The sequence below is a fragment of the Bombina bombina genome, chromosome 7 (genome assembly GCF_027579735.1).
Source record: "Bombina bombina isolate aBomBom1 chromosome 7, aBomBom1.pri, whole genome shotgun sequence".
Taxonomy (NCBI): Eukaryota; Metazoa; Chordata; class Amphibia; order Anura; family Bombinatoridae; genus Bombina; species Bombina bombina.
Window position 1 is genome coordinate 461,465,624 of NC_069505.1, and position 27,225 is coordinate 461,492,848.

The 27,225-nt window shown below is 39.0% G+C and overlaps 1 long non-coding RNA gene across 1 annotated transcript in view; it reads left to right on the forward strand.

Annotated features, from left to right (window-relative positions):
- Positions 1–26,771, forward strand: part of LOC128666727 (uncharacterized) — a 30,470-nt gene extending 3,699 nt beyond the window's left edge. Inside the window, exon 2 of the long non-coding RNA XR_008403263.1 lies at positions 25,606–26,771. This is a non-coding gene — a long non-coding RNA (uncharacterized LOC128666727). The remainder of the gene's footprint in view (positions 1–25,605) is intronic.
- The last annotated feature ends 454 nt before the right edge of the window (positions 26,772–27,225 follow it).

Genomic DNA, 27,225 nt, shown 5'->3' on the forward strand with positions numbered 1-27,225 from the left:
ATATATATATATATATATATATATATATATATATATATATATATATATATATATACAAAATGTTTTGATGGGGAGAGATTAATTATTTCACCATTTCATGGTACCATGTTACTATTGATGTAGTCACATCTTATGGTGCAGACCCTCTAGTAATAGATATTTAGAAAGTATTAAAGATAGATAAAGTATACAAAATTTCGACAAATTAAGTATAAAGAAAAGGGATTGCAGCACTCTTTTTGAAAATAGTCTAATATAAATTTATTTCTGAATTAAAATCTAAAAAATGGCGGAATCCAGCCCTATCAATGGGCAGTATACCTACACAACATAGACATACATAAAAAAGGATGCAGAAAATCACATTTGACTGGCCAGTCTAAAACTATAATCTATAATCTATTGCTAATGTGGAAAATAAATATATATAACCACCAATATACACAACAAACAGTGTTACATACTGCAGAGAAAATGTTATTCAGATTATAGCAATGTAGCAAAAAGTGTAACAAACATATATTGCAACATTAGAACAGTCCCCTGTATAGGCGAAATTATGCATAGTAAAACTGTGCTAGCATAGTTATAATTCCATCTAATAATATTGCACCATTATTTGGAATCACCAGTTCATCAGAGTGACGACAAGGAAAATCAAAGTTCACTTTACCATTTCCACGGCAATGTCCGTCAGTCGGTATTGCTCTCCTTACCGATATGGGCTTTAATGCTCCAAAGTGACGGATTGTTGTTGTCAGACCTTATGCGAATTTGTATTCCAACAGCCACGCTTAACTCAGCGTCTCCTCACCTCTCCTGGGCTGTATACCATTCAAGGCAAACGATAAGAAACAGATATGCACAGAGCCGGGCCGTGCACTGCATCCGGGATAGCTTTCAGACTTCCACTTTTACTCCGGTTAGCTTTTTGCTTTTTGTTTCCGATCTGTGGTGTCTTGCCTCCCTATTTCTCAGGGATACCTCCAGGGTGCTTGTAAATTGCTGCTCATTCCTCCCTTGCCTCTACCAGCTTTGAGGTTGTCAGCTGTATCTTGTTTCTAATCAGGAACCGACTCATGCAGGTAAACTGATACTCCTTAATTGCGGTGCTCACTGAAATGGTGCAACTTCACTTGGGGACTGCTTATTGGGGTCAGTCAATGTGACTTCTTTGGGAGCTTGCCAACGTACGTTTCACCCCTTGTTGCTCCAAACATATCGGGGCTTCCTCAGGGCTAAATTATTCAGGTACAGGTGCTCTTTTTAGTACCCTAAACCCCGCCTCCATTCATTACGTCATGGGGGCGTATAGCGAAGAGGTCTTTTCTTATTTAAAACTGCTCTATATTTAAAGGTATTATATATCAAATTCCTTAAACATATAAAACATCTTAGCATTCTTTTAATGCAATCCTGAAGCCCAGGAAAGGGCGTTCACCATGTCATTTTATTTCTCTTGCACAGTATTTCTAAAGAAATGAGGCAAACTCTAGTCTTTCATTCAGGCCTCTTGGATATCTTGTTTTTAAAACATAGATCCAACGAGTTTCCTTCTGTAGTAATACTGTGTCATTATCCCCTCCTCTGTTATTCACTATTCCCTTATCAATTGCCATTATTTTTAAATGTGCTGCATTTGACTGGTGAAACTGAGTGAAGTGTCTTGCTATTGTAGTATCTCTATTATGTGAGATATCGTCTCTGTGTTCTTGAATCCTGTCTTTTAGGAATCTTTTTGTTTTTCCTACATAGAATTTTGGGCATGAACAGTGTATTAGATAAACTACCCCAACAGAGTTGCAATTAAAAAAATATTTCACATCATAATTTTTACTGTTGCCTGCTGAGAATTTCTTAGCTTTCTCCATGTACGGGCAATACACACATTGACCACATGGATAGTTACCTTTAACTCCTCTATCTTTTCTGAGCCAATCAGCACTAGATGGACTCTTGTTATACATGCTTCTTACTAGATGGTCTTTTAAATTTGGTGACTTTCGTGCTACCATTAGGGGAAATGTCCCTACTTTATCTTTTATTTTCTCCTCATAGGTTAGGAGATGCCAGTGTTTCTGCAAAATTGATTTAATAGTACTCCACTGGCAATTGTAACCTGAGATAAATCTTATCCTTTCTTTTTGAATTGGTTCCACTTTTGTTTTATAGAGCACTTCATCTCTATCTAGTCTATTGACTTTTGAAGCTGCCCTGTTGATACATTTTTTAGAGTATCCTCTGTCTAAGAATCTTGCTTCCATCAAGTTTGCATGTTTAACATATTTATTTTTGGAGGAGCAGTTCCTTTTTAATCTAAGTAGTTGCCCAAAGGGAATCCCTCTTTTTAGATGCTCTGGGTGACTACTTTCTGCCTGTAGGATGCTATTGGTCGCTGTTGACTTCCTATAATTTTCAGTGACTATAGAGTTACCTTCTTTACTTATTAATATGTCTAGGAAAGGAAGACTTTTTTCATTAATCTGATAGGTGAGCAGAATGTTTTTTTCATTATTGTTCAGATCACTAATGAACTTTTCGAGTACTTCTAACGGACCCTCCCATAATATAAGGACATCATCCACATAGCGGATCCATAAAATGATGTTTTCCTCAAATATATTGCTATATTTTTCATAGATTTCCATCTCCCATGCTCCCAGATGTAGGCAAGCATACGTGGGGGCGCAAACCGCCCCCACGTATGCTTGCCTACATCTGGGAGCATGGGAGATGGAAATCTATGAAAAATATAGCAATATATTTGAGGAAAACATCATTTTATGGATCCGCTATGTGGATGATGTCCTTATATTATGGGAGGGTCCGTTAGAAGTACTCGAAAAGTTCATTAGTGATCTGAACAATAATGAAAAAAACATTCTGCTCACCTATCAGATTAATGAAAAAAGTCTTCCTTTCCTAGACATATTAATAAGTAAAGAAGGTAACTCTATAGTCACTGAAAATTATAGGAAGTCAACAGCGACCAATAGCATCCTACAGGCAGAAAGTAGTCACCCAGAGCATCTAAAAAGAGGGATTCCCTTTGGGCAACTACTTAGATTAAAAAGGAACTGCTCCTCCAAAAATAAATATGTTAAACATGCAAACTTGATGGAAGCAAGATTCTTAGACAGAGGATACTCTAAAAAATGTATCAACAGGGCAGCTTCAAAAGTCAATAGACTAGATAGAGATGAAGTGCTCTATAAAACAAAAGTGGAACCAATTCAAAAAGAAAGGATAAGATTTATCTCAGGTTACAATTGCCAGTGGAGTACTATTAAATCAATTTTGCAGAAACACTGGCATCTCCTAACCTATGAGGAGAAAATAAAAGATAAAGTAGGGACATTTCCCCTAATGGTAGCACGAAAGTCACCAAATTTAAAAGACCATCTAGTAAGAAGCATGTATAACAAGAGTCCATCTAGTGCTGATTGGCTCAGAAAAGATAGAGGAGTTAAAGGTAACTATCCATGTGGTCAATGTGTGTATTGCCCGTACATGGAGAAAGCTAAGAAATTCTCAGCAGGCAACAGTAAAAATTATGATGTGAAATATTTTTTTAATTGCAACTCTGTTGGGGTAGTTTATCTAATACACTGTTCATGCCCAAAATTCTATGTAGGAAAAACAAAAAGATTCCTAAAAGACAGGATTCAAGAACACAGAGACGATATCTCACATAATAGAGATACTACAATAGCAAGACACTTCACTCAGTTTCACCAGTCAAATGCAGCACATTTAAAAATAATGGCAATTGATAAGGGAATAGTGAATAACAGAGGAGGGGATAATGACACAGTATTACTACAGAAGGAAACTCGTTGGATCTATGTTTTAAAAACAAGATATCCAAGAGGCCTGAATGAAAGACTAGAGTTTGCCTCATTTCTTTAGAAATACTGTGCAAGAGAAATAAAATGACATGGTGAACGCCCTTTCCTGGGCTTCAGGATTGCATTAAAAGAATGCTAAGATGTTTTATATGTTTAAGGAATTTGATATATAATACCTTTAAATATAGAGCAATTTTAAATAAGAAAAGACCTCTTCGCTATACGCCCCCATGACGTAATGAATGGAGGCGGGGTTTAGGGTACTAAAAAGAGCACCTGTACCTGAATAATTTAGCCCTGAGGAAGCCCCGATATGTTTGGAGCAACAAGGGGTGAAACGTACGTTGGCAAGCTCCCAAAGAAGTCACATTGACTGACCCCAATAAGCAGTCCCCAAGTGAAGTTGCACCATTTCAGTGAGCACCGCAATTAAGGAGTATCAGTTTACCTGTATGAGTCGGTTCCTGATTAGAAACAAGATACAGCTGACAACCTCAAAGCTGGTAGAGGCAAGGGAGGAATGAGCAGCAATTTACAAGCACCCTGGAGGTATCCCTGAGAAATAGGGAGGCAAGACACCACAGATCGGAAACAAAAAGCAAAAAGCTAACCGGAGTAAAAGTGGAAGTCTGAAAGCTATCCCGGATGCAGTGCACGGCCCGGCTCTGTGCATATCTGTTTCTTATCGTTTGCCTTGAATGGTATACAGCCCAGGAGAGGTGAGGAGACGCTGAGTTAAGCGTGGCTGTTGGAATACAAATTCGCATAAGGTCTGACAACAACAATCCGTCACTTTGGAGCATTAAAGCCCATATCGGTAAGGAGAGCAATACCGACTGACGGACATTGCCGTGGAAATGGTAAAGTGAACTTTGATTTTCCTTGTCGTCACTCTGATGAACTGGTGATTCCAAATAATGGTGCAATATTATTAGATGGAATTATAACTATGCTAGCACAGTTTTACTATGCATAATTTCGCCTATACAGGGGACTGTTCTAATGTTGCAATATATGTTTGTTACACTTTTTGCTACATTGCTATAATCTGAATAACATTTTCTCTGCAGTATGTAACACTGTTTGTTGTGTATATTGGTGGTTATATATATTTATTTTCCACATTAGCAATAGATTATAGATTATAGTTTTAGACTGGCCAGTCAAATGTGATTTTCTGCATCCTTTTTTATGTATGTCTATGTTGTGTAGGTATACTGCCCATTGATAGGGCTGGATTCCGCCATTTTTTAGATTTTAATTCAGAAATAAATTTATATTAGACTATTTTCAAAAAGAGTGCTGCAATCCCTTTTCTTTATACTTAATTTGTCGAAATTTTGTATACTTTATCTATCTTTAATACTTTCTAAATATATATATATATATATATATATCCCAGAAAATAGGAGCGCACTCGCCGGGTCTTGAACAAGTAATAATATTTATTTAAACAAAGTGACGTTTCGAGGTGGTTAGCCCCATCCTCAGACCATTACAACAATTAAAATAGAAAGCAAACATTTATACATTACCCTCCACCATCACCACGTACTACCGGAAGTGCCGCAGGCGTCCTGCAGAGCTCAATGCGCAGGTCCGCCGGTTGCCCTAGCAACCCGGATATACAGCTCTGAAATTGAATAAAAAGGTTTTAAAAACACAAAGAATACCTGCCATATAAATGATTATATTGTTTATCATACTATAAGAGTATTTAATAGGCTATATGTGGCTAACTGTTAGTGTTATTAATATACGCCACCATGTAAACATGTACCCGGTTGTCAAGGCAACCGTTGTAATGGCATTCAACCCAACGTAACCTCAAATCATCAATGTGTGCAATCGCGATGCTTAATAGCCTAGTAGAGTCCTATATGAACTATTGATATAACCAATTGTGACAGTTCTATAGCTAACTCCCCATATATAGCAATTCCCTTAAGCAATGAACCTTTAATATGGTACTATATTAGGGCTAAGACAATAGTAAAGTGTCACTAATGTATTTATCTATATCATTTGGCATATAAGCCAAAGACATGATTATGACTAGGTCATCTTACAAGAAACAATGCCAATCCAATTGTGTGTTTAACCCCTTAGGGGATAAAGTCCCCAAGTTGTAAATCCACCTGGACTCTTTTTGCAACAGAAGATTGGCTCTATCACCACCCCTGCTGAGTTTAGGTACGTGATCAATGATCACATACCTCAAATCGCTAACAGTATGGCCACTCATCGCAAAATGCCTGGCAACTGGCTGCTCAGATTCTTTCTCTCGGATTGCCAATCTAATGGCAGCGCGATGGTTGGCCATACGTATGCGGAGGGTGTCTACCGTCTTACCCACATAAAAAAGGCCACATGGGCAATGTAAGAGATAAATAATATACTCAGTGGTACACGTTACTCTATATTTGATTGTGTACTTTCTGTTAGTATGGGGATGTGTAAATGTCTTGGTATTACTCAAGCCACTACACGTAGTGCAACCAAGGCATCTATAACAGCCCACTTTTGGTGATTGGAGCCAAGTAGTCTTCTTATAACTGTCCACCGGATCAACTTTGACTAGGGAGTCCCTTAGTGATCTTGCTCGTCTGTAGGTCACTCTTGGGGGTCCCATAGTGGTGAACGGCAATGTTGGATCACTCGTCACTATATCCCATCGGTCTCTCACAACTCCAGGTATTCCCTTTTTGTCTGCAGTGTATGTAGTTAAATAGGTCAAACGATTTTTCGTCTCCAGGGGTTTTCTTGTGCATAGGGCCTCATCTTGCTTCATATCCCAGAATTTTGCAAGGTGTTGATCAATATGGGCTTGTCGGTACCCTCTTTGTAGAAATCTTTCTTTCATCTCTAATAGTTGTTCTTTGGCCTTATTGGGATCACTATTATTGCGAACTACCCTTTTAAATTGTGATATCAGTAGCGCTCGCTTTAGGCCAGCTGGGTGGCAGCTTGAAGCTTGTAATAGTGAGTTTCTATCCGTGGTCTTTCGGAAGAGGGTAGTGCCCAACCCATCCCCCTGGACTGAAATGCGTAAATCCAGGAAATCCACTGAAGTTTGATTATACTCCATTTTAAATTGGAGATTTGGTAGAACCTGGTTCAATTGTTGGAACCATTCAGAAAGTTCATTTTCTGTGCCTTCCCAGATCAGGAACAAATCATCAATATAACGACGAAAAAATCGTATCCTAGTATCCTGGAATAGTTCTGTTTGATGTTGTTCGAAATCAGCCATATATAAGTTGGCGTACGATGGGGCCACACTTGGCAAAATTCCAACAGTTCCAATAGCCAATCCATATTTGGACCTACATAGGGTTATCTATACAGGTGATTACGTATAGCCTCTATACCTTGTTGATGTGGTATCACCGTATAGAGGCTCACCACATCAAGCGTAACTAGGTACTCAGTTTCCTTCAATCCTTTAATATCCTTTAGTTCCTTAATTAAGGAAATAGAATCCAATAAGAATGATGGCATATTATGGACGATGGGTTGCAGAATAGAGTCTAAATATACTGCAATTGGTTGTAATAGGGATCCGATTGCTGACACTATTGGTCTCCCAGGTGGTCGAGTAGCGTGTTTATGCACCTTGGGTAGTGTATAAAATACTGGTGTCCTCGGGAACTGTACTGTAAGGTAGGTCAGCAATTTATCATCAATCTGTCCGCCTGTTAGGGCATTGTGTAGTGATGCATCCACTTGTTTTTTAAACGTCCAAATTGGATCCCCAGGTAGCTGTCTGTAGGTATTTTTATCCTGTAGTTGGGACATAATCTCCTGTTGATAATATGTATAATCCAGGAGTACTACCGCCCCACCCTTATCTGCTTCACGGAAGATGATGGAGTGATTTGACTTCAAATCCTATATATATATATATATATAGGCAAACACAAGGGGGAGTTGGTTAAGCACACCACAAAAAAAACAAAACACATTTTTAAGTTTTTTTAAAATACTAGCACATATATATATATATATATATATATATATATATATATATATATATACTGTGTATTGTGTGACTTTATATACAGGTAGCCTCTATATAACATATTATATATATATATATATATATATACTGTGTATTGTGTGACTTTATATACAGGTAACCTCTGTATAACATATTTATATATATATATATATATATACAGGTGGCCCTCGTTTTACAACGGTTCAATTTACACCGTTTCAGAATAACAACCTTTTTTTCCAGTCATGTGACTGCTATTGAAAAGCATTCAGAAGCAGTGCATTTATTAAAATAACCAGTAGGTGTAGCTGTCCGCTTGTGTTGCAGCAAAGCCAAGCAAGCTGAAATTAATCAGTTTAACCAGACCTGAGCTATCAAGCAGATTTCAAAGGAACAAGATCTTCCTGTCTACAAATCAGTCCAGATTGGAATGCATAGAAAGAACTGTTTGCAGAAAAATGCAAGTGAAGTCTGTGTTGTGTGATTATTTTATTAGGTTTATAATGCTGTTAGCAAATGTTTTTTGTTAATTTAACTTAGTTTAATTATATACTCTGTTTTGTGTGATTATTTTATTAGGTTTATAATGCTGTTCAGCATTTAAAGTCTTCATTTCAAAGCTTTAAATATAATGTATTAGGTGTTATTATGACAATTTTGAGAGGGGCCTGGAACCTATCTCCCTCACTTCCCATTGACTTACATTATAAACTGGGTTTCAATTTACAACGGTTTCGATTTACAACCATTCCTTCTGGAACCTAACCCCGGCGTAAACTGAGGGCTACCTGTGTATATATATATATATATATATATATGTACTGTGTATTGTGTGACTTTATATACAGGTAACCTCTGTATAACATTTTATATATATATATATATATATATATATATACTTTGTATTGTGTTTGACTTATATACAGGTAACCTCTGTATAACATATTATATATATATATATATATATATACTGTGTATTGTGTGACTTTATATACAGGTAGCCTCTGTATAACATTTTCTATATCTCTCTTTATCATCATTAAAGAGAAAAAGGTTATATTTAAATGTTTATCTCAACAAAAAGAGTCTATCTTTCCCAATGGTTCATAATGTCGTATACTGAATTGAACCCTTTAGGATATCTTGTTTCAAGTTGAAATATCCAGTATGCCTCTCTACGGGCCAACTCTTTGTCTCTATCTCCTCCTCTTCTAGGGTTATTTACTAGTTCTATGGCCTGCCATTTAAATGAGTTTACTGACTGATTATGCCTATGTATAAAATGCGTTGCAAGTGCAGAACATTCTGTATTACATTTTATATTCCTTAAATGCTCACGAATACGGGACCTCACCTCCCTAGTGGTGAGGCCCACGTATTGCAGTTTACATTCTATGCAGGAGATTAAATAGACTACATAACCCATACTGCAATTTATGCACTGTGAGGTATTGTAGACTTTGCCTGTTCTGTATGATTCAAATTCTGAAGTCGCTGAAATATATTCACATGCTTTGCATCTCGTGCTGCCACATTTAAAGGTCCCTACATGGGTAAGCCAACTACTTCCTCCTCTTCTTTTAGGGAGTATTGTAGGTGATAGCACGTTAGCTAAAGTGATCCCTCTTCGATAGGAGAAGCAACATCCTGCCTCAACTATATTTTTCAATTTATTATCAGGTAACCTCTGTATAACATATTTTATATATACAGTATATATATATATATATATATATATATATATATATATATATATATATATATATATACACTGTGTTTTGTGTGTGACTTTATATACAGGTAACCTCTGTATAACATATTTTATATATATATACTGTGTATTGTGTGACTTTATATACAGGTAACCTCTGTATAACATTATATATATATATTTTATATATATATATATATATATATATATATATATATATATATATATATATATATATATATATATATATATATATATATATATATATATATACACTGTGTTTTGTGTGTGACTTTATATACAGGTAACCTCTGTATAACATATTTTATATATATATACTGTGTATTGTGTGTGGCTTTATATACAGGTAACCTCTGTATAACATTATATATATATATATATATATATATATATATATATATATATATACTGTGTATTGTGTGTGACTTTATATACAGGTAACCTCTGTATAACGTTCTTATATATAATATTGCACCAAACCACCAAAGTGGTTATTGCCACTCACTTTTCGCCTCCCCATAATTTTAATTGTTGTATTTCCCCCAGCAATGAACTTTACCAAGCAGTGATTCAACCTACTCCCAGCTGATGAGTGGCAATAACCACGAAACAGATGTCCTGGGATTGGTTCTGAATCACTATACTAACCCTAGCTAAGTGTAAAAGCTGTGTAATGCAGCAATGCTATGGCGTAAAGGGAAGTTTGTCTTAAAAAGCAGGCTAAAAGTAAAAAGGTGAATCATTGTGAACCTCATTTGCATGTCTTACCCAGAATCCTTTGCTGCATTGGAAACAGTGTAATCAGAGAGTTTCTGTGGGAAAAGCAAGTCTTCTGACTTGTCTAGACTTGTAAATGGTTTACACAATGAGTTGTTTTCTCTACATTTTGTATTTAGTGGAGGATTTTAAACTCACTTTTCGCCTCCCAATAATTTTAATTGTTGTTGTATTTCCCCCAGCAATGAACTTTACCAAGCAGTGATTCAACCTACTCCCAGCTGATGAGTGGCAACAACCACGAAACAGCTGTCCTGGGATTGGTTCTGAATCACTGTAATAACCCTAGCTAAGCGTAAAAGCTGTGTAATGCAGCAATGCTATGGCGTAAAGGGAAGTCTGTCTTAAAAAGCAGGCTAAAAGTAAAAATGTGAGTCATTGTGAACCTCATTTGCATATATATATATACTGTGTATTGTGTGACTTTATATACAGATAACCTCTATATAACATATTATATATATATATATATATATATATATATACATATACTGTGTATTGTGTGCCTTTATATACAGGTAACCTCTGTATAACATATTTTTATATATATATATATATATATATATATATATAAAATGTGTATTGTGTGACTTTATATACAGGTAACCTCTGTATAACATATTATATATATATATATATATATATATATATATATATATACTGTGTATTGTGTGACTTTATATACAGGTAACCTCTGCATAACATATTATTTATATATATATATATATATATATATATATATATATATATATATATATATATATATATATATATATATATATATATATATATATATATATATATATATATATATATATATATAGGCAAACACAAGGGGGAGTTGGTTAAGCACACCACAAAAAAAACAAAACACATTTTTAAGTTTTTTTAAAATACTAGCACACATATTGTGGGAGTGCTGCCAAAAAGACCAAAACAATAACAAAACAACAGAGAGGGTTGGCGCACATCTAAATACTTGAATCCACATGTTTATAACATTTACAAGCAGAATTATATTTATGCTGCAAGACTTTAAGCCTATATATCTTTAAATAAAGTTGGGATCTTAGTCACACAATATGGCCATATTCTGCTAAGCCAGTCTACCACTTACAAGGTGTCCCAAATCAGACTGGTCCTAATACTAGTCTGTTTAGCTTAAGCTTAGGACCAGTCTGATTTGGGACACCTTGTAAGTGGTAGACTGGCTTAGCAGAATATGGCCATATTGTGTGACTAAGATCCCAACTTTATTTAAAGATATATATAGGCTTAAAGTCTTGCAGCATAAATATAATTTTGCTTGTAAATGTTATAAACATGTGGATTCAAGTATTTAGATGTGCGCCAACCCTCTCTGTTGTTTTGTTATTGTTTTGGTCTTTTTGGCAGCACTCCCACAATATGTGTGCTAGTATTTTAAAAAAACTTAAAAATGTGTTGCTGTTTTTTTGTGGTGTGCTTAACCAACTCCCCCTTGTGTTTGCTTCTATAATAGGGAGTTGACCAAATCCCTTTGGTTAATGCACACCACCCAGCCCAGGAGCCCAGGTGTATTCCATATAATGTGATCATGATATATATATATACTCAGCTAGGGAGTTTCATTCTGTGCAGTCATGATTTGAGGCATAGCACTGCAATGTTGGAATTCTGTATTTAATTTTAGAATCGAATGACTCAGCCCAGCAAAGGTAAACTGACTAGTATAATGTGACTATGGTGCAGTCATGATTTGAGGCATAGCACTGCAATGTTGGAATTCTGTATTTAATATTAGAATCGAATGACTCAGCCCAGCAAAGCTAAACAGACTAGTATTAGGACCAGTCTGATTTGGGACACCTTGTAAGTGGTAGACTGGCTTAGCAGAATATGGCCATATTGTGTGACTAAGATCCCAACTTTATTTAAAGATATATAGGCTTAAAGTCTTGCAGCATAAATATAGTTTTGCTTGTAAATGTTATAAACATGTGGATTCAAGTATTTAGATGTGCGCCAACCCTCTCTGTTGTTTTTTTATATATATATATATATATATATATATATATATATATATATATATATACTGTGCATTGTGACTTCATATACAGGTAACCTCTGTATAACATTATATATATATATACTGTGTGTCACGGATACCAGGCGCGCAAAGGGTTAAACCCCTACCCCCTATAACCTTCCCCCTGTTGTTAGCTAGTCTAAGTGTGAAGTGTTTTTCTGTTAATGTATGAGTCATCCATTGTCCTTTTGTAAGTCAAGATGTGATTAGAATCTGTTTAACTAACCATTGTCTGATGTTTGTCTCATTGTATAATATTTGTTTTTATTTGTGTAGTAACTACCCCATTTGTTGGAAATGTATAAAAGCTGTGTTTTCTGTGCAATATAGCAGTTCTTATTTCACCTGAATGCTAGTCTGTCTAGTCATTTAGGTGGGCTCCTGCTAGAATCCCCTTCCTGGGCTACATAGCAGTTTGTTCCAGACAGCGGAAGGAACCATTTGGCTGAGCTATCCAGTCGGGGTAGCCGGGGTATCAGTCACATTGGTTGGCAGCGGTGGGATGCTTCCGTCCACCTGGAACGTCCAAACCACCAACTGAAGATCTTGCCGGATGGAGCAGTACCATGGGCTCTGGAAGGAAGAATTGAGAATGTTGCTGCAGACTAGAGGGAAAGTCGCCGGCAACAAGACAAAGGCAGTGCTCATAGCCTAACTGATGGAGTACGATCGGGCTAGCGAACAGGCTGGTGGGTCAGACAGCGACCAAAGCGGAGGACAGCCCAGTACAGCCTCCACTCAAGGGACTGCGACATCCGACAAGCAGCGGCAGGTACAGTGGCAACTGGCTCTCTATGGACCTAACCCCCCCGAGGATGTCATTACTCGGATAGTGACTGACACCAATAAGATACACATGTTGGAGCTTCAGAAGTCTATAGGGGGGGGTCATGCCGGATCCCCTGGACCCCCCTTCCCGGCCCAAGAAACTACCTCACAGGGCTTTCTGAACTTTCCAGGATGATGGGAGCAAGGATATCGACCGCTACCTACAGCTGTTCGAGACCCAGTGCCGGATGCATGGGGTCACTAATGCCGATAGGGTTACTATCTTAATTGGGATGCTATCCGGTAGGGCCCTGGAGGCTTTCCACACTGTCCCCTCCGAAGATCAAGGCAACTATGACTGGGTGAAGGAGCGCATCCTTGCTCGGTATGGACTCACCCCGGAGGCTCACCGGCTAAACTTCAGGGGACTACAAAGACAAGAGGAGCAGCCGTATACTGAGTTTGCCCACCGCTTAGCTAGATCCATGAACTCCTGGGTTACTGGGTGCCACATCACCGCCCTTGACGAAAGCTCTTCAACTCATCCTCCTGGAGCAGTTCTACAACCGCACCCCAGCAGAGATAAGGGACTGGGTAAAAGACAAGAGACCCAGACCAGCTGACCAAGCTGACCGCCCTGGCCGATCGATATGTGGATGCCCGGCGCCAGGCGGCCACAGACCCCCGGTCAGGAACCCACTTCGCCGCAAGCCCCAGCGCGACCACCAACAGTTTTTAGGCAGCCCCCGACCTGACCGCCCCCTGTGTACCCAGCTGGAGGCAGCAATTCCCGGGGGTGTTATGGGTGTGGACACCTCGGCCATGTGGTACGGAACTGCCCAACAAGACAAAGAAACCCCCAGCCCAGCCGCCAAGGAACCCTGCACCAACTCTGTGGGGGACTCCTCAAGCCCGCACCTACCAGGCCGCTGCCTATTGTGCGCATACATCGAGCTCCGACAGGAGTGGACAGGAGAAGAAGTGGGTGACTTGCACCACGTCAGCTCCGTGGGCCAAGACAACCGACACCAACATCGGCAAGATGTCTGGGTCAACGGGCAGGCAGCTCAAGGAATGAGAGATACGGGGGCCACCATCTCTTTGATTCAGCCTCACCTTGTTCCTCCCTCTGGCTGCACTGGACGGACCCTCACTGTAGGGGTAGCGGGAGGTGCTGTTCTGAGGGTTCCTACCGCCTGGATCCATTTGGACTGGAAAACCGATGCCCACAATGTAGAATTGGGGGTTATGCAAAACATTCCTGCAAAGGTCCTGTTGTGAAACGACCTCGGCCAACTTGTCTCTGCCTTTTTGGGGAATACCTCTCTGGTCACCTGCCCTGTGACTACCCGCCAGCAGGCCAGATACCAAGCCACCTCACCAACTCCGGGGACCCAGGTAAGACCTACTGCCCCGACTCCTACCTTACCCCGACTAACCGTCCCCACTAAACCCGAACTTGCCGACACCCCCTCCTGGGCAACCCTTTCCGACTTCGTCAAAGAGACCTTGAGCGACCCGACCCTAGCCCCTTGCCGAGACAGAGTAGGTGCTGACGCCCAGGGCCCCGGAGACGAACAGTTCCAGTGGGAGGGCGAGCTCCTGTACCGGATCTCCAAGAGGAGAAAAGGACCGGTGTCCAAACGCCAGCTGGTCGTACTGTCAGTATATTTATAAGAATCTTAGCAGTACTCTCCAAATAATATGTGAGTATATGGCAGGGTTATAACTTAAAGGGACATAATAATGCTAAATCACTTGAAACTGATGCAATATAACTGTAAAAAGCTGACAGGAAAATATCACCTGAGCATCTCTATGTTAAAAAGGAAGATATTTTACCTCACAATCTCCTCAGCTCAGCAGAGTAAGTTCTGTGTAAAAAGTTATACTCAGCTGCTCCCAGCTGCAGGTAAAAAAAAAAAATGAAGAAATTAACTGCAGCCAATCAGCATCAGCAGTGCTGAGGTCATGAACTCTTTTACTGTGATCTCATGAGATTTCATAGTAAGCTTCCTTTACCTGATTGGTGAAATAATATGAGAGTGCACAAGGCTCATCCCCCTAAGCTGTCCTAGGACAGACACACTAAAATGCTGCTTAGAAATCCTTTACAATGGGAGATGGCTACTGAGGAACTTTTGAGGTAAAATATCTTTCTTTTATACATAGAGATGTTCAGGTGATATTTTCTAGTCAGCTTTTTACAGCTATGCTGCATCACTTTCAAGTGTTTAAACATTTGGGTATTATGGCCCTTTAATATATATTTAACAATCTTTCTTTAAACTAAACCCACAATCAAATATGCATATACTAAGACAATACAATTAATATAAATACCTGAACTCTTTATTATTAGTAAATATCTATGAACACATTGATATATATATATATATGTAGGAATCAGAATATGAATCAATATTATACGCGTTTAAAAACTATTCAAATATGCTATGCAGAGTTCATGCAAGTATACCTTTTTCACAATAGAATTTCATTCAGTTAACACCATGAGATTCCAAGATATTTAATTTCTAATATCCAAGCAATACAATTTTAACAGTGCTTAGTTAAACAATAGGACAGTGTATATATACTCTAATTGAAACACCAGAAGTTATATATATTATTTGTGCCAACAATCAAACTCTGAGTTATAACTCTATATTTGCACAGATAAAATAGTTTAGCATTAAGGATATATGTTTAACAATACACAGACTATGGATATAAACTAAAATACAAACTGATCTTTTAAATCTCTCAACTGTACTTTAAACTGCAGTGACTATGCCTATATTTTGTTTTAGCAGATGATATTCAGCTTCAAAACTTGTCCCACCTCATATAAAAATAAGTGTAATTGCAATTGATAAGAAAAGTATGGCGCACTTTGCTTATAGTTTGACTCTCTCCCACGCAACAGTTTTCAGTCAGTTTAGCAAAATCCTTAGCAGCCAGCTCTTACTCATCCTGCATTCCCAACTTATATTGTCTAATCATAGGTGAGGAATATGGGTGGCCCTTCGGAACCTTGTCCCTTCTGATTAGGCAGCCTGGGATATATGGTTGCTAGGGAGAATGCACCCCCGTTAGCAACCAATCGTCCTCTAGCTGCAACTCCTGCATCGCAACACTGGATTCCGTCCACCGGGGGGCCACACGACAAACAAAACAGATTCATTTAACCATTTCTAAACATTTTACAATATTTCCCATATAATGATTATATTAAACAATACTATAACATTGCATTAATTACTTACAATCCGAATTCCAGGCAGGATAGCACGATGTGAATTTTCTGATTATTTTAATATGAAACATCATGTGTCTTTAACAATATAAAGTAATTATACTGCTAATTATTCCAGATTGATAGCATTTAAAATCCTGATATTGCATGCATGCAAATACAGCATGTTTCACACTTCCAACAAATTCTGAAAGCATAAATCCTGTTATAATGCGTCTAAAAAAAAAATAAAGATATACAAGGGTTATTATTCTGACATAGTTAAACATTTTAGACCGACTGAAATAGTCACCTATCAAGCTAAGCGAGTACTCATGTAATATTAGAAAATTAGACAATCTCCCAAATTTCTATATTCATATATAATATGTTGTCTGAATATATGTACGTGTGTGTGTATATATATATATATATATATATATATATATATATATATATATTCAAAAGGTGGATACAGCGCCTATATGTCCAGTATACTGTAGGGGTATGTGAGGGGTAAATGTTATAACAAAAAGAAGAAAAGTAAAAAGTACAATAATGTAAGAAGTACAATAATAAAAGAAAGTAAATATAAAAATAAAAAAATATAAAAAAATATTATAATAAAAAATATATTGATAAAAAATAATAAATAATGAATGAAAGTCCAGCTAAAAATAGCATATAAAATATATGAACTTAGAAATAGTGTTCATAAAAGTCCTGGAGATGATATAATTCGTAATAAGTCTCCAGATGTAGTGTACATGTATTCAACTCCAGTGTACATGTATTCAACTCTCTTGAGACATAATCAAAAAGGGACTTCAAGAGCTGAGTAAAGAAAAACCTACAGGGGACACGTACATGCATGAAGGCTTCAAACTAGCAAATGAACAAATTGAGAAGGCAGGAGGAAAAAGTACTGCCAGTATTGTTATTACGCTGACAGACGGCAAGTTGGAGGGTCAGATACCTGTGTTGACAGTAAAAGAGGCTGATAAAGCACGGCTTTTGGGCGCAAGAGTCTACTGTGTCGGAGTTTTCAATTTTGTTTATGATCAGTCAATACCAGAACAGAAAGAGCACTCCAAGAGGCCAACCACTAACCCATAGGAAGTGCAAGGGATCAACTCACCTTCAGAAACATATCCCTGCATACTCCAAGAGGTTAACGAACATCATAAGAGGCACCACAGCAGGATACAAGGAGGAAATCCAAGCATCTATATATACCCCCAGTGCGGCATACTTACCTCATTTCGATTGAGGTAATATCTGGTAAGGGTACTATATACCAACTATAAACTATACAACTACTACATCTGGAGACTTATTACGAATTATATCATCTCCAGGACTTTTATGAACACTATTTCTAAGTTCATATATTTTATATGCTATTTTTAGCTGGACTTTCATTCATTATTTATTATTTTTTATCAATATATTTTTTATTATAATATTTTTTTATATTTTTTTATTTTTATATTTACTTTCTTTTATTATTGTACTTCTTACATTATTGTACTTTTTACTTTTCTTCTTTTTGTTATAACATTTACCCCTCACATACCCCTACAGTATACTGGACATATAGGCGCTGTATCCACCTTTTGAATATATATTTACTCTTACTGTCTAGGGCTTTACAACCCTCCCAGTATTTGTCCTATATAGCCGCCATTATCTCCTATAACCTTTTTTGACCAGCGCCCACTTCAGAGTATCACTTGTGTCAACTCAGGTCTCTGAGGAGACACATTTTACTTATTCCTACATATATATATATATATATATATATATATATATATATATATATATATATATATATATATATATATATATATATATATATATATATATATATATTGTCTTTTAACAATGGGTTTATTGCAATTGCAACTTTCAGGCTGTATAAAGAAGAAGAAAAAAATATTTTTGAATCCTTAAGAGCAATAATAAGGGATTCTATAACTCTCAGATCATCGCAATATGACAATAGCCCAGAACCCAAGTTATGTTACCAGAACCCTTCTCTGGAAACCGTAAGCTCTATAGGCAGTTTAAGAACTCCTGCCAACTATTGTTTCAATTAAAACTCAGAACTTACCCAACCGAGAGGGTTAAGGTTCTGAGTATTATTTCATTCATGAAAGGTGAGCCTCGTTCATGGGCTGATAATTTATGTGAAACAGAGGATCCTTTATTGGGGTCACTTGATGAATTTTTTGAAGCACTTGATGATTTATACCAGGATAAAGATGTCCAGAATCCTCCATGAGAAATTTGAAACAGGGTAAGAGGCCAGTCGAGGACTATGTTGCAGATTTCAAATTATATGCTTCTGACTCCCAATGGAGCCAAGTTGCACTCCGCAACCAGTTCAGACTTGGACTTGCTGATAGCTTAAAAAATGAGCTTGCCAGAGTTGAATTGCCAAAATCTTTGGATGCATTAATGAGAACGGCCACACTATTAGACCGCAGATTGCGTGAAAGACGTGCTGAACGTTTCAATACTGATGCCCGTCCAAACACCTATACCGGACAATCATCACGTGAGAGTACTTCAACCATGAAACCTGCTGAACAACCTATGGAGATAGGAATAGCCAGAGGTCCACTCACACCAGAGGAAAGACTTTGTCGAAGAATTAAATCTTTGTGTACTGTGCAAACCCACTACATACTGTCCAGGATTGCCCCATCCTCCAAAAGAACAAAAGAAGTAAGTCAGGTTATTCTTGTACTACTATATTAAATGTACATAACCCTGCTTATTTCACTTTATACCTTTTTCTACAGTGGGATCAAAATCATCTGACGATTGACGGGATCATAGATTTGCAAATTGTTAAATCAAATAAAATACCTCTTGTTCGCAAAACTAAACCTATCTGTGTCCGTGTGATTGATGGTTCACCCATGACAACCGGTCCCATAACACATCAAACCATACCAATACAAATGTCTATATTAGGTCATAGTGAATTAATTTCTTTTGATGTTTTACCTCTCCTAACTATTCTATAGTTTTGGGAATTAATTGGTTACAACAACACAATCCACAGATCCAATGGTTACCAACACAAATTAAGTTTGAGTCACAATATTGTACTAAACATTGTACCAAAAAACACCCATGTTTAAATGTTAACACATTAGAACATTCTATACCTAAAGAGTACACAGATTTCCTGGATGTGTTTAGCAAGACAGAAGCAGAAAATCTTCCACCCCACAGACAGTACGACTGTCCTATTGATTTACAGCCAGGAGCAGCGATTCCATTCGGCCACCTATACCCACTCAGTCAGCCAGAGCTTGAACACCTTAAGACTTATTTGGAAGAAAACCTCAGGAAAGGTTTCATCAGAACATCTACCTCACCTGCAGGAGCTGGCATATTCTTCGTACGCAATAAAGATTCAACCATTAGACCTATCATCGATTACCGGCAATTGAATAAAGTTACAATAAAAAAATCGCTATCCACTACCGCTGATACCGGAACTCATTGAACGTCTATCTGAAGCCACTATATACACTAAACTAGACTTAAGAGGAGCTTACAACCTCATTAGAATCAAAGAAGGGCATGAGTGGCTTACTGCCTTTAGAACCAGGTACGGCTTATATGAGTACCTGGTTATGCCATTTGGCTTGTGTAATGCTCCTGCCACCTTTCAGCACTTTATTAACGATGTTTTCCATGATTTACTAGACACCAGTGTTGTTATATACTTGGATGACATCTTAATCTATTCCAAATCTTATACAGAACACATAGAACACGTTAAAGAGGTACTCCGTAGATTAAGAACCCATAAGTTATATGCTAAACCAGAAAAATGTTTATTTCACACAGACAAAGTGACTTTCCTTGGATACAACATATCTCCAACCGGTATTGAAATGCAACAAGAAAAGGTTGATGCAGTTTCCACTTGGGCAACACCTAAAACCAGGAAGGACCTTCAAAGATTCCTGGGATTTTCAAATTATTACAGGAAGTTCATAAAAGATTTTTCAAAGGTTGCCAAACCGCTATCAAGATTAACCAGTACCTCTATCCCTTTTCAATGGACAGCAGAAGCTGATTCAGCTTTTGAAAACTTAAAGTGCCTTTTCACTACAGCACCCATTTTGAAATTTCCAAACCCATCATTCTACTATATCTTAGAAGTTGATTCTTCAGATTTTGCAATTGGGGCTGTATTATCACAACAAGAAAATCTGAACAGCCCTGTACACCCCATCTCCTATTACTCAAAAGTAATGACACCTGCAGAAAGGAACTATCCAATCGGAGAAAAATAACTTTTAGCTATAAAACAGGCACTAGAATACTGGAGACATCTTTTGGAAGGTACAACATATCCAATTAAAATTTACACCGACCACAAAAACCTCCAGTATTTGCAAAGTAATAAAACATTATCGGCAAGACAAGTCCGTTGGAGCCTATACTTCTCTAGATTCCCTTTTAACATTATCTATAGACCTGCTAACAAAAATGGTAAGGCAGACGCTCTTTCACGATTACCAGAAAAACCAGACTCCCAAATTATTCCATCAGACATTATACCCAAAGACCGGTTTATTGGACTCACTGACTCTTTTTTTGTCAGACATAAAAAAGCATACAAGTGAAGAGACTGATCAGGATCATTCTACTCTCCAAAAAAGATCTGGGATTTACTATCACAAAGGAAAGATCTATGTACCGACTTCAATGAGACCTACCCTTCTACAAAATCACCATGATACTCCCCTTTCAGGACACCCAGGAATACAACGCACTCTAGAATTACTCAAAAGATCCTTTTGGTGGCCAAAAATGAGAGAAACTGTACAGCAGTACATTCAAACATGCATAAAATGCAACACATCCAAACCTGAGAGAAAACCCCCATATGGATTGCTCATGTCTCTTCCTATACCCACGAAACCCTGGCAACATTTGTCAATGAATTTCATTGTAGACCTACCTCCATCAAAAAATCAGACTACAATTTTTGTAGTTGTAGACATTTTCACTAAAATGGCCCATTTTTTACCATTTCACAAACTCCCTACCTCAGCCGAAACCTCTCAACTATTCTTAGACAATATAGTGAAACTTCACGGAATTCCATCTATACTCACAACAGATATAAGGTACACAATTTACCTCCAGGTTTTGGTCAAAATTATGTAAACTCACTCAGATAGATCACAGATTCTCTACCTCATTCCACCCACAGACAAATGGACAGGCGGAACGTGTAAATCAGTGGTTGGAGCAATACATACAGTGTTTTTGCTCCTATCATCAAAACAACTTGATAGATTACATATCTACAGCAGAGTTCGCATATAACAACTCTGTAAATGCATCAACAAAAATCACACCGTTCCTCGCCAATTATGGATACCATCCCACCTTCTTACTGGATTCAAATAACGACTTGGATTTTCCTCTAGTGGATGAATTACATAATTCTCTAATTGACAACTTTAACTTCATACGTCAGAATATTGAAGACTCACAAAATACACAAAAGAAGTATTATGATTTACGTAGGAGAGAACCTCCGAACTACTCCATTGGAGAAAAGGTTTGGCTATCGACCAAAAACTTAAAACTACAATTACCCAGCAAAAAATTGGCAAGTCTCTTTATTGGTCCTTACCGTATCAAAAGAATAGTTAATCAAAACGCTGTTATACTTGATCTCCCCGAAAGCCTTCGGATTCACCCAACAATACATGTATCACTTTTGAAGCCTTATAAGGATCAGAGGGTTACCGATATTCTCCTTCCACCTCCACCTGTCCTACTTGATCCAGACGAGTTTGAGGTCCATTCTATTCTGGATTCAAGATTGCGTCGGGGTTCCTTGCAGTACCTGATTCGATGGAAGAATTTCTCTTCTGATGAAGATTCATGGGAACCTGCTTCTAATATTAGGGCACCCAGGTTGATCTCTTCTTTTCATCGCCGTCACCCGGATAGACCTCGTCCTACCGCTGTGGTACAGCGTCCTTGAGAGGGGGGTCCTGTAAGGGTTACTGTGTCTTTAAGAGAATTCCTTCATGACAATTTCTATTGGTTAATTCCCCTTTAAATAACCAGAGCAACTAAGCAGCATTGCTTAGTTTTCTGATTCGTCTCATACGAACACCTGGAGAACCAAGCCTCATTCCCAATTTCCAAAGAAGAAATCTTTCGTCTCAGCACAAGTCAGCTGTGTAACTTAACAGCTCCCACAGAAGGACCGAATTTCTCTAAAACTCTTCTATCTAATTTCAACTCCACAGAGGAATAAATACTTCGACCTGGCATTTGCTCATCTACAACAAAGTTCTTTATAAGCAAGTATATTTCTCACCTTAATCCGTTTTCCCCAAACACACAGAGCAGGACTACATTTCCCAGAAGCGCTCTGGAAACTCTCCGGAACTTCTGGTTTAGCGGAATCATCAGAGTCACATCGGCAGAGATCTACATTGCAGAGCTGTGTGAGCAACAGGCACCAGAGACTGCTTAAAATTAAGGTACCGATCATTTCTAAAATAACAAGTCTGTGAACTGAAATAAACCAAAGAAATACAATTCCTTAAATAACGAATTTGTCTTATCTATCTAATACACAGCATATTGAAAGTTTACTTAAGCCTCACTTGCTTCTAGTACAAACTAGTGAAATAAATAACAATATCTGCTTTCTGGGTATTAACCCTTCATTTACCGTTGTTTCTCTTATCTGTACCAAACATAAGTTTTTGGTTCCTAAAAAACAAATCATTCTATAACAACTTCACCACTATCTTTGATTGCCTTAAACAAATTGGGTAATTTATTTCAAGTGGTGATACATATTAACTTTAATTGTATTAAATCTGTATATTGAGTTCCTTAAAGGGGTAAACCTTACATAATATCTGATAAAAATATGCTATTTACATATATATATGTCATTTACCTGTACTCTGACAGTACCGAAGAAGTTTCGGTCCAACCTGCTGAAAATAGGGCATGACATTCCCTTAGCTGGCCACTTAGGAAAACAAAGGACCCACCACCGCTTGACTCAAACCTTCAAACCTTCTCCTGGCCAGGCATTACAGCCGATATTAAGGAATACTGTAAATCCTGTAAGATTTGCCAGAAGTTAGGAAAGACGGGAGATCATACGAAAGCCCCCCTCCATCCCCTGCCCATTATTGATGAACCCTTTAGCCGAGAGCAGTAGACATCGTGGGGCCATTAGCTCGGCCCAGCCCCTCAGGGAAGAAATACATCTTTACGGTGGTAGACTATGCCACCCGATACCCAGAGGCAATCCCCTTGCCCAATATCCAGGCGGAGACCATAGCAGATGCGATGCTCCTGATATTCACCAGGGTAGGCTTCCCTCGGGAAGTGGTTTCCGATCAGGGAACACAGTTCACTGTGGAAATCACTCAACAACTCTGGAAGTTGTGCGGGATTATACCCCTGCACAGCGCCCCTTACCATCCCCAGACAAATGGGCTGTGTGAGAGGTTTAACAGGAGCCTAAAGCAACTGCTTCGGACGTTCTCGGCCACTCAGGGACTGGGAAAAATTCCTGCCGCATCTCCTCTTTGCATATCGCGAGGTGCCTCAGGAATCCACAAGTTTTTCTCCCCCTTTGAACTACTGTATGGTCGAAAGGTTAGGGGCCTGCTAGATTTGGTATGAGCCCACTGGGATACATACTCCAGCTCAGGGACCGGTTGCAGGACCTGGCAGCCCAGGTCCGTGAGAACCTTCAGGCCTCTCAGCACAAACAGAAGCGATGGTACGATTGCAATGCCCGTACCCAAACCCTGATAGTGGGACAGTAGGTCCTCGCCCTGAAGCCTGCCAAAACAGAGAAGCTACAGGCCTCTTGGCAAGGACCCTACCGGGTTGTGGAACAACTGAACAACACCACATACCTAGTAGTGAAGTGTTCAGATGAAAGGATCCGTCGGACCTTTCATGTGAACATGTTGAAGGCATACATAGACCCAGAGATGTGGCCGCTATCTGTGCGCTGGCAGTGGAGGACTCTGAAAGTCTTCCAATGCCGGAGCTGCCCGGACCTACTGACACCCCCAGGGGGTGGATGACATATCCCTAGACGACAGTTTAGAGCCCGGACAGAAAAGGCAGGTCCGACGACTCCTAGAACAGAGAAGTGACATGTTCTCTACTGTCCCTGGGTGTACCACCACAGCCATCCACCGGGTGGAGACCCCAGGACAGACCCCCCTGCGACAGGCTGCCTACAGGGTCCCAGAGGCCATCAGGGAAAGTATGCACCGGGAGCTCCGGGGAATGTTGGACCTCGGTGTCATTGAAGTGTCCAAAAGTCCCTGGGCCTCCTCGGTAGTGTTAGTACCCAAGAAGGACGGAACTACCTGGTTCTGCGTTGACTACCATAGACTCAACGACAGAACCATGGTCCACCACTGACGCCTATCTCATGCCCCGAGTAGATGACCTGTTAGATCGAATCGCCCGGGGCCACTTCCTGACCACCCTCGACCTATGCAAGGGTTATTGACAAATTCCCCTCAACCCTGAGTCCATCCCCAAGTCTGCCTTCATCACTCCCTTCGGCTTATACCAGTTTAAGGTCATGCCGTTTGGAATGAAGAACGCCCCAGCTATTTTCCAAAGAATGATAGACCGCCTGTTAGATGGCCTCCAGGACTATGCCTGTGCATACCTGGATGACATCGCTATCTATAGCGAGACCTGGGAGGACCATCTGGTCCACCTAGGCGTCGTCTCAGATCGTCTTCAAGCCGCTGGACTAACCTTGAAGCCAGATAAGTGCACCATTGGGCGCTCGGAGGTTCAATACTTGGGCCACCGAGTCGGCTGCGGTAAGCAGCAACCTGAACCGGCCAAAGTCGAGGCAGTGGCTAACTGGCCCACCCCCAGGACCAAAACCCAAGTCCTTGCCTTTCTGGGTACTGCAGGCTACTACCGGAGGTTTGTCCCCAATTACAGCACCCTCGCCAAACCCCTGACTGACCTGACCCGTTAACGACTTCCCCGACAGGTCCTGTGGTCCCCCGAGTGTGAAAAAGCTTTCCAGAGTATTAAGTCTGCCTTCATCTCTGCTCCAGTACTGGCCGCTCCTAACCCAGCCAAACGCTTTTCTGTCCACAGATGCCTCCATGTTCGGGTTTGGGGCAATACTAAGTCAGGCAGACGAGGAAGGAAAGGACCACCCCATTGCCTACCTCAGTCGAAAACTGCTACCCCGGGAAGTAGGCTATGCGGCGGTCGAGAGAGTGTCTGGCGCTGGTATGGGCTTTGAAGAAGTTGCAGCCCTACCTATATGGAAGACCCTTCACCGTCCTCACTGACCATAATCCCCTTGTATGGCTCAACCGAGTTTCCAGGGACAACGGGAGACTGTTGAGGTGGAGCCTAGCCCTGCAGCCATTTAACTTTGACATTCAGTACTGACCAGGATAAAGCAATGGGAATGCTGACGGACTTTCCCGGCGGACTGAAGTGGCATAAATTCCTCGGACATCCCCAGGCCGACCCATATGTGGATCTAGCCGGGCCTGCCGAACTGGAGGGGGGGAGATGTCACGGATACCAGGCTGCAAGGGTTAAACCCCTAACCCCTATAACCTTCCCCCTGTTGTTAGCTAGTCTAGGTGTGAAGTGTTTTTCTGTTATTATATGAGTCATCCATTGTACTTTTGTAAGTCAGGATGTGATTAGAATCTGTTTAACTAACCATTGTCTGATGTTTGTCTCATTGTATAATATTTGTTTCTATTTGTGTAGTAACTACCCCATTTGTTGGAAATGTATAAAAGCTGTGTTTTCTGTGCAGTAAACCCCTACCCCCTATAACCTCACCCCTGTTGTTATCTAGTCTAGGTGTGCAGTGTCTTTCTGTTATTGTATGAGTCATCCATTGTCCTTTTGTAAGTCAGGATGTGATTAGAATCTGTTTAACTAACCATTGTCTGTTTGTCTCATTGTATAATATTTGTTTCTATTTGTGTAGTAACTACCCCATTTGTTGGAAATGTATGAAAGCTGTGTTTTCTATGCAGTAAACCCCTACCCCCTATAACCTCACCCCTGTTGTTATCTAGTCTAGGTTTGCAGTGTCTTTCTGTTATTGTATGAGTCATCCATTGTCCTTTTGTAAGTCAGGATGTGATTAGAATCTGTTTAACTAACCATTGTCTGATGTTTGTCTCATTGTATAATATTTGTTTCTATTTGTGTAGTAACTATCCCCATCTGTTGGAAATGTATAAAAGCTGTGTTTTCTGTGCAATAAAGCAGTTCTTATTTCACCTGAATGCTAGTCTGTCTAGTCATTTAGGTGGGCTCCTGCTAGAATCCCCTTCCTGGGCTACATAGCCGTTTGTTCCAGACAGCGGAAGGACCTGTTTGGCGGAGCTACCCAGTCGGGGTAGCCGGGGTATCCGTCACACTGTGTATTGTGTGACTTTATATACAGGTAACCTCTGTATAACATATTATATATATATATATATATATATATATATATATATATATATATATATATTGTGTATTGTGTTACTTTATATACAGGTAACCTCTGTATAACATTATATATATATATATATATATATATATATATATATATATATATATATATATATATATTGTGTATTGTGTGACTTTATATACAGGTAACCTCTATATAACATTATATATATATATATATATATATATATATATATATACTGTGTATTGTGTGACTTTATATACAGGTAACCTCTGTATAAC